This window comes from Rhinolophus sinicus, linkage group LG12 (genome assembly GCF_036562045.2).
Source record: "Rhinolophus sinicus isolate RSC01 linkage group LG12, ASM3656204v1, whole genome shotgun sequence".
NCBI lineage: Eukaryota > Metazoa > Chordata > Mammalia > Chiroptera > Rhinolophidae > Rhinolophus > Rhinolophus sinicus.
In genome coordinates this window covers 66,193,827-66,206,816 of record NC_133761.1, presented here as the reverse complement: position 1 = coordinate 66,206,816, position 12,990 = coordinate 66,193,827, and the positions used below count along the sequence as shown (strand labels likewise).

The 12,990-nt window shown below is 43.5% G+C and overlaps 1 long non-coding RNA gene across 2 annotated transcripts; it reads right to left on the bottom strand.

Moving 5' to 3' along the window:
* Nucleotides 1-3,046: 3,046 nt before the first annotated feature.
* Nucleotides 3,047-12,124, bottom strand: LOC141567940 (uncharacterized). Of its 2 annotated transcripts, none has more exons than XR_012490936.1 (3): nucleotides 6,168-12,124; nucleotides 5,139-5,524; nucleotides 3,047-5,051 (listed from the first exon to the last, which is right to left on the bottom strand). It is a non-coding gene; the product is annotated as an uncharacterized LOC141567940 (long non-coding RNA). The 2 variants fall into 2 exon arrangements; XR_012490937.1 differs by having other exon boundaries at nucleotides 5,139-5,256; nucleotides 6,168-12,118.
* Nucleotides 12,125-12,990: the final 866 nt, after the last annotated feature.

Here is a 12,990-nt window from a genome sequence, read left to right as displayed (position 1 = left end):
TGTGACATGCTGGTGGGAGCCACTCTCATTGATTCTGAAAGAGAGAGTGGGCAGGCTGCTGATAAACGGCATTTTTAAAGAACAACTGGGGGTTGGAGGAACAGGTGAAAAAGGTGAAGGGATTAAGAAGTGTAAATTGGCAGTTACAGAAACAGTCACGGGGACATACAGGACAGTGCTAGGAATATAGGCGGTGATATGGTAATAACTGTGTATGCTGTCAGATGGAGACTGGACTTGTGGGGTGATTGCATCGTGTTACATAAATGTCTAACCCCCATGTTGTACATCTGAAACTAATATACTACCGCATGTCAACTGTAATTGAAAAGTAAAATTAAAGAGGAACACCTGAGGCTGGGAAAGGACCAGGAAGTAACATTCGAGTTTATACGTAAAAAATAGAGTGTGGTATTTCCTGAGTGGTTGAAACAGTATGTATTGAAAACAATTTCAAAGTTTCACCAATGCAATTTCAAAATGATCATAGCTGATTGATGTCTGATAGATTGTTAAAAGCTAGTTAATAGATTGTTCAATGCAAAATGATATTTTACTTAATCACCATTTTCCAGGTTTTGAGTTACATGTAGTAAAGGTTTTATAAAGACAGAAACAGATTATACGAGGTGAACTGCAGAAACAGACATTATTCATTCATTCATTCAACAAATAGTCATCCCCTAATATAAGACAATCATTTTTCTGTTCATGAAGAAAGAAAAATGCCGAGCAAAAAACACATGTGCTTCCCTGCCTTCAGTGGAAGGGACAAAAGTAATTAAGTTAATCATTAATTAACAAATGATCATTCCAGCACACAGGAGGTACTTGATGTTATGGAATAAGCACATAATAGGATATTTGATGCAGTCGTGAGGTCAGGGGATTTTGCCTGAAATAAAAAGCAATGAAGATAGACCTAAAATAATAATAGAATGTAAGTGGTCGTGGGGAGGAAAACGGTATTCTGGGCAGAAAGAATCGTCTATGTAAAGGCGGAGAGTGTGCACAAGGATTAGGAAGAGGCATGTATGGCTGGCAGAGAGAAGCAGAACCTGGAAATTGCAGTAGATAAATGCACCAAATCAACATAGTATCCACCTTACACTCACACAGTGCTATGTGTCAACTGTATCTCAAGTTTTACAAAAAGAAGCGAGGCATGAAAACAAAGCAAAAAAGATGACACGTCAGAGGGATAATAGCCAAACTCTGCTAGGCCTGTGTGTCCCAAGAGATTTATCTTTATCTTCAGAGAAATGGGGGGCTCTGGAAGTGCTGGAAACCTTGTTCTTGAGTCTTCTTGCCAATGATAATCTGTGTTCCCAGACGTGACACCATCACTTATCTTTCTGTCCTCATCTCATGTCACTTCTCAGCTGCACGAAATACAGTTAAGTTCTTCTCTAACCCTTTTCTTTGTCAGTTTCCAAAACACCATCATCAGCTGCTTTTCGGGGACCCTCCGCGGCTTGTCCTCAGCAGCTGCCATGTTGGGTCCTCTTCCTCTGCCGGACTTCTAGGTCATCACACATCAAAGCTCCATCGTCGGCCCACTTCTCTCTTTCTGGGTGAGTTCCTTCATGCTGATGTCTCGCAAGTATATATCTCCCATCAGATCTATAGTTCAGGTCTCTGGAATCACATTTGTTATTCAACAGAATGGGGAAGTCTCGACCCATCCCTTTTTTAAACTGCCCCAACTCCCAATCTTATCCCAATGTGTCAATGTACCAGCCTACATCCAGGAACTTCTGCCGGAAACATTCGTTTTATTTATTTTTGTTGTTTCTCCTTTTCTGCCACAACTACATTCAATTTATTGCCACGTCCCCTTTGTTCTAGCTCCACCCGCTTACTCGAGCTCCATTTCCAATTCTATTACTTAGGACCAAGGTACCATCATGGGTGAAACAGCCTTGGAACTGTTCTCCAAGCTTCCATTTTATCTCCCTTTGACATTGTCCCCAGAGCAATCGTTTTGATCTCCTCTAAATACACACCAGGTTGGGATACATCTACAGCACCTCTGAATACTTTTCCACTTTGCACGCTGAATAAAATCCAGCCTCTGTCCACATTCCTCAACTCATTTAATGCCTGTTTCCAGCCACGCTGGTCTTTTTGTTCTTTGAAATGCCAAGCTCGTCCCCACTTCAGGGCCTCTGCCCAGCATGCTCTTCCTGCTTCACCCCCACCACCCACTCTTTACATAACTTCCTTTTAGTAGCAGCTTACATGTCGCCTTCTCAGTGACATTTCCCTGACCATCCCACTTAAAAGAGGCCCCTCTCTGCTAGTTCCTGTCTCAGAATCTTGTCTGTTTTCTGATTTCTGGAGGACGAGCCATGAAGTCTAAGGAGTAAGTGTTTGGTACCATTTGATATTTGTTGAATGAATGAATGAATGAATGAATGAGACTCACACGTGAGGCTGTGGTTGGCCAACATATTGGGGGTTTTGCAAGAGTAGGAGATGGTCAAACGCTTGGGATGCTTGTGCTCTAGTACAAGGGATGATGGTGGAAGAAATGTTTACCAGTTCAATAAATGACTGAGTTAGTTACCATGAACAATAATAAAATCTGATACATATTCTTATCCGTGAACAAAATATTACAGGAGCACAAAGGAGGGAACACGTCTCCATCTTTATCGTTTGATCTAAAAATACATTCCTGCAATTCTGACATTTCATCTTTTGAAAATGTCGGTGTTAAGTGAGGAAATCCATGTTACTTAGTAAAACTGCCCTCTATCTTTGTATAAAATGCAAATCCAGGGCCTGCCTGGTGGCTCAGGCGGTTAGAGCTCCATGCTCCTAACTCCAAAGGCTGCCAGTTCGATTCCCACATGGGCCAGTGGGCTCTCAACCACAAGGTGGCCTCGAGTCCCACAAGGGATGGTGGGCAGCGCCCCCTGCAACTAGCAACGGCAACTGGACCTGGAGCTGAGCTGCGCCCTCCACAACTAAGACTGAAAGGACAACAACTTGACTTGGAAAAAAAAAAAAAAAGTCCTGGAAGTACACACGGTTCCCCAATAAAGTCCTGTTCCCCTTAAAAAAAAAAAAAAAAAAAAAAAAAACCATGCACATCCAGACAAAAATAAGTCTTGTCAACGTCAAGCTGCATAAAGGGGTGAGGTGCTGCTCAGACAGATTTTCCTACTTGGGGATTCGAACCTTGACTCTTCCAGAGAGCTTAGTCCTCGCATCCCTGTACATTACTGCCAACGATGTAAAATAGACAATGCTGATATAAATAAGAAAAAGGGATTTTGCCTAGTGGTCAAGAAAGATGGCTGAATCCTAGTTCCAGCAGTGATTTCATCGCTAATATGGAGTTAAAACACTCTTAGTGTTGCTATAAGAACTAAATGAGTTAACAAGCATTCAGGTCATGGTGTAAACACAGTAGGTTATAACTAAAAGCATGTGCAATAGAACATACAACCTATTCCTCCTTCTGGCCCCAAGGAAAGAGAGGAGGAGAGACCTGGGAGGGAGGGACGAGGACCTTACACAATCGGTCCTTCCGGCAAATCACACGATTGCTCGATTGCTCGATTGCTCGAGCCCTGGCCTGACAGCTGCTAGAGGAAGAGAGGAGGTGAAAGAGTTAGATTGAACCTGAGATTGGAGGGTTTAACTCAGCTGGAATGATCCTTTTTTTTTTTTTTTTCAACCCAAAATAACTCGGAAGTTGTGAGACTTGCCCTATATATTTCCAAGAGATGGAGAAGGGAAATTCAAAATGCTGTTTCTTTTTTTAAATCAGCTTAAAAGCACTGTCAGTTGCAAGATTTCTTCTGATTTCAGCAATGTTAAAACATGTTTTATAAAACGTGTGTCTTAGAATCACGGAAGTCGCTGACCAGAAGCAGGAGACAAATACGATTATTTAATGTTTGCATGTCGATGAGCTCAGATTGCTTACTAGCCAGTCATAAATATAAAGAACTCTGATACAGGCAATGACTGCTGAGACCAGTTTCCAAATGGGCCTCCCAGAGAAAGTCTTGTAGTTTTTAACAAACTAAGAGAATATTCCACTCTGGCCTCGTCTTCTGTGGACTCCAGAGTTCTTGTTTCCTAAGGCCCTAGCTGAGACGTGTGTGGTTTACTGCAGGCCTCACATTACTGATTATAAAACATGTTTACCATTTGTTGGTTCCTTTGAGGTCTGCAGGATGTTTCTCTCCCTCTCCCTCTCCCTCTCGCTCTCCCTCCCTTTCTCCTTCCTTCCCTCTCTTTCTACACTGGCTCCTGGCAGTTCATGACTGTTCTTTCTGGTCTAGTGAAGCTGCAAAGCTGGATGCATAAACACAACATGCACCAAGGTTAGAACAAGAGATAAACTAGCTCCCAAATCCTATGAGGAAATACAGCGCTGGAACATATGATGGTGTGAAACAGAAGTCACACCTCTCTGCTATGTCCTCAGCACACGCTCCAATTATGACCTAACATGTTCTCTCTAAACCATCTCCACTTTCCCTCAATTCCCTCACTACCATGACGCCTTTGTTACATTGCTTAGTTTACAGTTCTTTTTTGGAACCATGAAAATGTACTACCTTATATACAAAATAATATATCGGCAATCCATAAAAAAACTAAAGCGTCAAGATTGTTTGACAGGTAATAAGGTATCAGAAACACTGTGTGTCTCCTAGAAAACAAGAAACGTTTTTAAAGGTCAGACGCCTTTGGTGCCAACAAAACCCCATGCTTGACAATCATGAGTTCAGACGGCTTAAAGTAACAGATTGGATGCCTACTTAATTAATTAACTTAGTCTTCATGATAACACCAAATATTATTATTTTTCAGCAAAATAGAAAATGAAAACCAGAAGATGGTGCACACTTCCCTTTGCCTCAGTTGTTCCTGATGCTGCCTTCACACGTCTGCTGGGGTCCTTGTCTTCCCGCTCCAATATGTTAGCCCCACGTGCATTTCTCCATCACTTGTCACATCCTCAAACTCTCCGTCGTCACTTTAATATGGAAGCACTGGCTGACGGTAGTTTTTTCTTGGTCGCTCTGCTGATTTGAAAATGACGTCAAATAGTAGTCTGTGTTTTACATATTTTTTCACTCAAAAAAAAAAAAAAGAAAAATCTAAAATTCTACCTTTGAATCAGCAGGGGTTTGAATAGCGCTGTGGGACAGCCGCAGACGTCAGCCATCAGTAGACAGGGTTATAAATGTTGCAAAGTGTGCAGTTGCAAGCTAAAATTTCTGAATCCAGCTTGAAATCAGTCCAAATAAATAATGGACGATCAAAAACAACACTCCTTTCAGAAAGCTAAGAGCAAATCTCAAAATTTCAAAGAACATAGGCAGGCAGATATTCCAAGGTCATCATGCAGAGTCACAAAGTAAACAGTGTTACTACGACCAGCAGTAGGAAGTACATTCAGCGCCTACTATGTGCCAAGCACCGTCTGTCCAAGCACTGACATGAATGTTCTCGTTCAATCACAGCACCAGTGTGAGGTTGGTACTCTTGCGTCATCCTGTTATGGATGGACGAGCAGGCCTAGATTAGTGAGGAAACTTGCCCTAGTTCATTTACCAGTTCAATAAATGACTGAGTTAGTTACCATGAACGATGATAAAATCTGATACATAGTCTTATCAGACACAACTTAAATTTGAACACAATCCAACCCCCAAAATTTCACCATGAAGGAGATTTCATTTACAAATAATTTGAACTCTATGTAACTCAGATGGAAGCAGAAATGAATCGAGTAACATTTTCAATCAAATATACCCTCCTATCTCAGAAATAATGAACAATGCAAACACTGCATAAAAAGCATTATTTCTTTTCAGGGGGTTAACACCTGATCTCTGCTACCCAATGTCTAAATATTGCTGTTCGAGGCCCTGTTCTTCCTCCCTGTGTTGATGACCTATTGACACCCATGAAATGAAATACCGTAGATTCCCATGGATTCAAATACCATCCATATTTTCTACCCTCAGCCCAAACCTTATCTCCGTGCCCTGCCCCCCATTTCCTATTGCCCAAAATGACAAGGCCCTTGGGCATCCCACAGATAACCATGTCGAACATGAACTCTTGATTTCCCCCTCCTCAGCCTGCCCGCCTCCTGCCCAGCACACTCCACCAGACGTAGGGCCACCACCTACCAGACATTTGGAAGTCCTCTTGGATCTCCATCTTCCTTGTCCCCCATCGTCATCTCAAGCGGCCAAGCCCAATCCAGAAGCAAGTTCTCTCAAGTCTGTGTCTAGAATGTGCATTCATTTCAGTGCTTTCTTCCCACTTCCACGACTGCCGTGTGTGTGTGACACACTGCGCTCCTGGAAACTAGTCCAGCCTCCTAACCTTGCTCTCAGCTTGCACTCCTGTTCTCCTTGAAGCCATTCTCCACAATGCAGCAAGAATTTCTCAAAATGAAAGTCTGTGTTATGTCCTTGCATAAAATCTGTTTAAAGCTTCCACTTGCAACTCAGATAAAATCCAAACTCCTTATGAGAGCCCTGTAAGTTCCAGCCCCAGCCTGGTTTTCACACCTGATGCCGTCAGCTTTGCTCTCTGCTCCTCCCATGTTTGTCTTGATCCCATTACAGATGCTGTAACCCTCACTCCTTACTTGTCATCACCAAGTCCTTCTCATTTGGACATCATGGCTTAGCTGTCAGGAAGACCTCCCTGGACATCCTCTCCAAACAAGAGCCCCAACTCTGATTCTGTCTTTCTTCTCAAACCCTAATCTTATCCTTTGTCACATTTTCAATCTTTGAGATATTTTTATTTGTCCATATATTTACTAGCCTTTCATCTGCCCTTCCCACTTGAATGTAAGTTCCAGGCCAGTGAGGGGCCTGTTCGTCTTGTCCACCATCGAATCACTGGTACCAGGAAGAGTGCCTGTCTTTTGGAAGGTGCTGGTCGGGGGTTTTTGACCTTTGTTGCTTTAGAGAGAAGCATTATGTTTAGGGGAAATGGTGAAAGGAAGCTCTTTCCCTCCTCTCTGGTCAGTACAGAAGGCAAGCATGAGAGTGGGACCTCAGCCCCCAGTCTGAACACATGAAAGGGCTGCCAGCTGACAACATTCCACCTCACTGATTTAACATGGACTGGAAAATCAAGAGGGCTGCTATTTAATAATAACTTCTTCATTAAAAAGAAATCAATTATCCTCGTTTGGAAACATCTGGATGAATTATATATATATCATGGTCAGATCAGAAAGAACTTTTAAAGTTTATTAGCATGAGGTCAGAAGGCTAAGAGCTATGCGAAGTCTAAAGTCTCTAGTTCTACATTTGATCCTCATTTCTAAACTAAAGGGGAAGGTAAGATGGAAGTAGCTTTCTTTTTTTTTTCTTCAAGTTTGAAATCAAGGCAAAGAGATTTTATCACTTTAATAACTGAACAGTAATTATGAGAATGTTCACTGACTTAGGAGGAAATTATTCGACAAATACCCTCTGCCCTCCAAAAGTTTCCTCTTTTGGGAAGAGGCTGTAGGTCAAGTGTGAGAGATTAAGGGTGACCACATCTTCTTTGACAAGCCTGGGACAATAGAAAAGGTCTTAAGAAAATGGCAGCTTCCATTTCCCGTCTCTTGAACATTCGCTCTTGACCCCTCGAGCCTAAGGTAGCCATATGTCGAAGTCATTTAAAGTAAAGGTCAGCACATTTTTCTGTAAAGGGTCAGAGAGTAAATGTGAGGTTTTCAGGATATATGGTTGAAGAGAGTAGCCAGTAGTTAAACAAACATGTGTGGCTGTGTTCCAATAAAGCTTTATTTACAGATACATATTTGGGCTTCATTGAAGTTTCAGACTCATGGAGCATTATTCTTCTTTAGATTTTTTTTTTTTTTTTAACATTAACACATTTTAAAACCTTTCATTGCTCATTGGCTGTACAACAACAGGCTGCAGACTAGATTTGGTAGAAAGGTAGAGCGATGTCCGACTGGCCACCGATTGTTCCAGCTGTCAAACACTGAGACACCTCAGCTGAGGTGCCAGGTTTCAGGGCAAGATGAGCTATCTGGCTGTGCGCTATCCAAATTCTTGGTCCCCAGAATCATGAGGCAGGATAATAATAGCTTGTTTTAAGCCCTGATTTTTTAGACAGTTTGTTAAGCAGCAACAGATGACTGGAGTAACTCTTATTATAACAGACACAACAATGAAAGGCAACTTTTAATCTTTGAAAACTCCATGACTATCTCACTAGTCTCACCCCTCACAAATGTCCGTTCCCATTGGGCCACATGAATCAACAATTTTGACTGTATTTATCAAAATAATTGGTTTTCTTGGTTCCATTATCAAAATGAGCAGTTTCCATTAAAAATGACGTTGAACGCTATGCGTTATACTAAAATCAAATAGGAGATGAGTTTTCTGGTTTCACCATTACGATTTGAGACACAAACGAAGCCGCCAACTTCCCAAATTCAGGTCCTAAGAACGAGTTTCCTTCCCTACCCTGTAACTGACCTACGGTTTTTGTCACCCCTGCTAATTCACCCTCCTTCCAGCCCCCCTTTGAGCACGTTGTCCTCCTCTCCACTGTCAGGTCCTGCAGCCCTGAAGGAGCACACGACCCCCATTCATCCGCGTAGAGCGTCCTCCCGGTCAGAGAAATGGCTCCCACAGGCGGCATAACCCAGTCAGAGGTAATTCGCTTCAGGCAATCTGAACTGGCATTTCTGGGAAAGAACTTTCACTCTTGTTTTTCTGCTAGACTGAAAATTGTAACAAGGAAAATGGCTGGAGTCTAGACCTTCTCTTGCTGTCGTACTAATTTCCAACCTAGAGCCAAAACAGCTTAGATGCCACGACAGGGCTGCGAACTCAGAGATGTGGGGAAACATGTCATTTCTGCGTGCTTGGTCTAGGGACAGCCCTCAGTCTCTGCTTACAGGAGACGAAGTCACATTTTGTGACAGTTGCAACAGAAAGTGGCCTGAGTTACCACACGGGAAAAGACTTTCCTGCCATGGACTATTCCTTCATTTAGTCTTGAACCAATGTTTGTAGAAGTATATCAAGTATATTCCAGGCATCAGCGATAGGACATCAGGACACCAAAACCCGCCGGAGCACAGTCCATACCCACCAGCAGCTCACTACAGAAACAGACCTATGAACAAATAATTAAGATGCAGTGTGAAGGATCATTTCATTGTGGCCTAAAGGAGGAAGTCATCAAGGATGCTTGAGGGGACAGCAGAAGGTGCAGAGCCCACTGAGGGGTGGGGGAGGGGCAGCAGGCCCAGCCCCCCAGCGCAGAGCGTTCCACTAGGACACCTTGTTTGAGGAAGTGCGAGTTCAGTGTAACAGAGCCAGAGTGCACAGTGGCAGCATCTGCAGCGAGGGGCTGTTCCCAGCCCAGGACCGGCCTGGGATGTGATACTAGCGGTTCAGAATCCCTCCTGTGGGCAAGGGACGACATCAAAGCAGTGTCAGCTGGGGTCGAATCCAATGACATTTATTTTTGGTAAATCACTCTGTCAGCAGCATAGGGTGCACGTGACTGACTGGAGGGGCAATATGACGAGGGCCAGAACCAAAGGAAAAGCCAGGAGGCGGATGGTCCGGTAGATGTGGGTGAAAGTAAAGGCCTCTTTATCCTCACCCAGTTCCAAGCGTCTTCTGTTCTATACCTTCCGAGCACTTCCTTTTTCTTCCTCTCTGCCGTCTACTCATTTCCAATTTCCTTCAAAGAAGACTGTACAACTTGGTAGCATCCCGTGTTCTTTATTTCATCTTCTTTATGTCCTGGTGCTTCTAATAAACTTTTGGTAGATACATTACCTCTCCCCTCCTTTCCCCTCCCCCCAGAATGTGTACAGTGACAGAAAAGAGGACAATGGAGTGAATCTGTGATGTGAGTGGCCCTGGAAAGCGAGGGTGAGTAAGGAAAGACTTGTCGAACCTTAGCCCTGTTAGGGCGAGGACCCTCTGCCACAGCATATCCACGTGGTCTTCCACCGACACATGGTGGAGGAAGTGGCATCTTGGTCTATAAGATGCAAAACAGCTAATGGAGGGCTCAGATGTTGCACTTCACACAGCCCTCTCTGTGTCTGATGTGGGCGGAAATGAGCTCCGCCTACAACGCTCCGCTGGGCCGAGGCGTCGGAGCGGGCTGGTGCAGGTGCAAAGCGTGGGCTGGGAGCCTTGGGGCGAACCTCTGAGAGCCAGGGGGCCCCGGCTTGTGGCAGTCAGTTGGGACCGTATAAAGCCAGAGGCAAAGTGGCCTTCGCAATGGAACCTGGCCCTTCATCTTACTCCGGAATGCCCTCCTGACTCAAACGCGCAGCTCCTTGGGGCTGCACAGTCAGGTGCTGGGAGCAGGTCTTCTGTGGTGAACTGAGCAGGCTCCCCTCTGCCCAGAGCCAGGGCCGGGCGCCTGCTCAAAGGAAGGCGGTGCTTCCCCTTTTGGCAATTCCGGCTCAGAGCCCAGCCTGCTCTCACTGCCCTGCAAAACCTCCCTGTGCTGGATGGGGAGGCAGGGCTGCCCCCTGTGGGACTTCTTTCCAATGCTGGGTGGAGGGGACATGGGAGGGAGGTGCAGGAAGCAGCAGCCTGGGTCTCACAGTGCAGGCTGTTGGCTAGGGTGATGCTGAGCCCCAAGTTCACCACTGAGAGCTGAGTTCAGTGGCCAGGATGGAGCCGGGGTGGTTGTGGCAGAGGCAGCACGTGTCCTAGCGTTCACATGTAGGTGACACACACTGTAGGCAAAGCAGCTCCTCCAGCCAGGACAGGCCCCAGCCACCCCTGACACACACATGGAGCTCACGTACATCCCTGTCCTGGACTCGTGTACGCATCCTAACTCGAGAAAGTATCCTTCTCTGTTTACATGAAGAATGTGTGATTTCAGACCATGTGGATAGGGTTGACAATCTCTATTCTGCCCAGAAACAGGAGTTTTCTGTTTCAGGGGGAGCCCTTCCCTGGTCATCATGACTTTCGTTGTTTATAAAAAGGTAAACCAGTGACTGAAAAGAAGCAAAGGGGCAGGGTGTGCAACAGGACTGTATCGATGACAAACGGACTTTATCTTCTCAGGTGTAGGAGGGAAGGATATATTTTCATGGTAGTCATTGGAATCAAGGCTGCAGAAAGAATTCAACTCATTCTGTTAGATTCACCCTTTTGATCCCAACTGACCCTGACCGAAGGCGATCCTTGGATCCGGGCACTTTTCGTTGTTGTTTTTTGCTTTAAACTTTGTTTCTTTGAAATACAAGGGCAAGGTCCATGTTTGGCTGTGTTGGAAGAGAGTTAGCCTCCGTCTGGTTGTCTGTGGTGATAGTTTTAAACGGGCGTAAATAAACGTAGGCTCTTCCAACAGACATTCATGGATGAACTTGTCTGTCTTCCTGGAAAACGGGCGTGCTCATTTATGGATGGAAGAAGTAGGTTCTGCAGAGCACATTTTGGAAGATTCCTTTGATGTAGAATTGTGTGTGTGAGTGTGTGTGTGTGCACACATGCATATGTGAACACAAATGTGTACATAGATACAGGTCCAGAAGTGTGGCTTCCAAAAGGGAAACAGTGATTCTCTCTGAGTGTTAGACACTGACAGTCTCTTCTTTGTACATCGCAGTCTTGCTTGGTTTTGATAACGATTGTTAAATCACTTTAAAACACAAAAGTCTGGTACAGCAATTCAGTAACACATTGACTGGAATCCAGTCCTATACGAAATCCACGAACTTGTTGACCAGAAACACGGTCTACATGACTGATAAGGACTTTCATAAGAAAAATGTAATGGCAGGAAGCTATTTTTAGGGGGTATTTATGCTATTTCTTCTCCTTTTCCACTTAGGAAAGCATTTGAATATGTGGTTTTTATTTCAAAGAATTTGAAATTCTAAACAGTAACTGCCTCCAACACTGTACTTCCCTCCCTATCTAAGGAAAGAATTATTCATATACTGTAGGCAGGCGAACCCATTAGAAAAGCACGGCCAACTATTACATTTTCAATGAAAAGCTCTTTCTACCCATTTCAAGTATCATTAGCAAGGTAACCCATACATCACCTGAGAGCTGTCTTTTGACTTACTCTCACTGTGTACTTTAGACTAATCCAATGTCGTATGTCAATTAGATCTCAACCAAATTGGAAAAACACTTTTTAAGTTTATAAGATCTGTAGTAATAGCATTTTTTAAATTACTGATGTTCATATTTTATATTTTCTGTTGTTTTTCTTGATTAATTTTGCTAGAGACTTGTACTAATCTTTTCAAAGGACCAGTTTGGGGACTTTGTTCATTTTCTCACATATATTTATTTTCTTTTATATTTAATTGATTTGGGTTTTTCATATACGTGTGTGTGTGTGTGTGTGTGTGTGTGTGTGTGTGTGTGTATAATTATTATATATTATTTCCTTTTGTGTACTTTCCTTTGGTTTGACTCCATTCTGCTTTCTTGAGATGGAAGCTTATACCTCATTTTTCTTACCTCCTTCGTCTCTGAAGGCATTTGGGTTGACAAATCCTCTAAATGGCCGTTAACTTGTCTACAATCAGTGTGACATGTTTATACATTAATAAAAGGTAGCAGAGCAAAGATTCAATGCAGGGTGGTAATGGTTCAGGTAACACTGCGTCATGTGGCCAGTGCTGACCACCTAAGTGACAGCAACAATAGAACACTTATGTAACTCATAATAAACGCAGCCATGGGCATTGAGGTCTATATTTTATAGGATCAAGACCCTCCATTTGGCCCAAGAAAACAGTGGATGAAGCGTGAACTCAAAATGACTCAGAATACGTATTTTCTGAAATAATTTTCATCTCGAGCTTTCTGCTCTTCTAGTCTCAACCTTGCCATAGGAAAATACAGGCAGATCATGAAAATGAAAACAATAAAACAAACTCATGTGATATTCACTTATCTTTTTAAGTTAGCATTTACTCTTTTGAGGTTTGAAACTAACTGTCCTGAAATGATA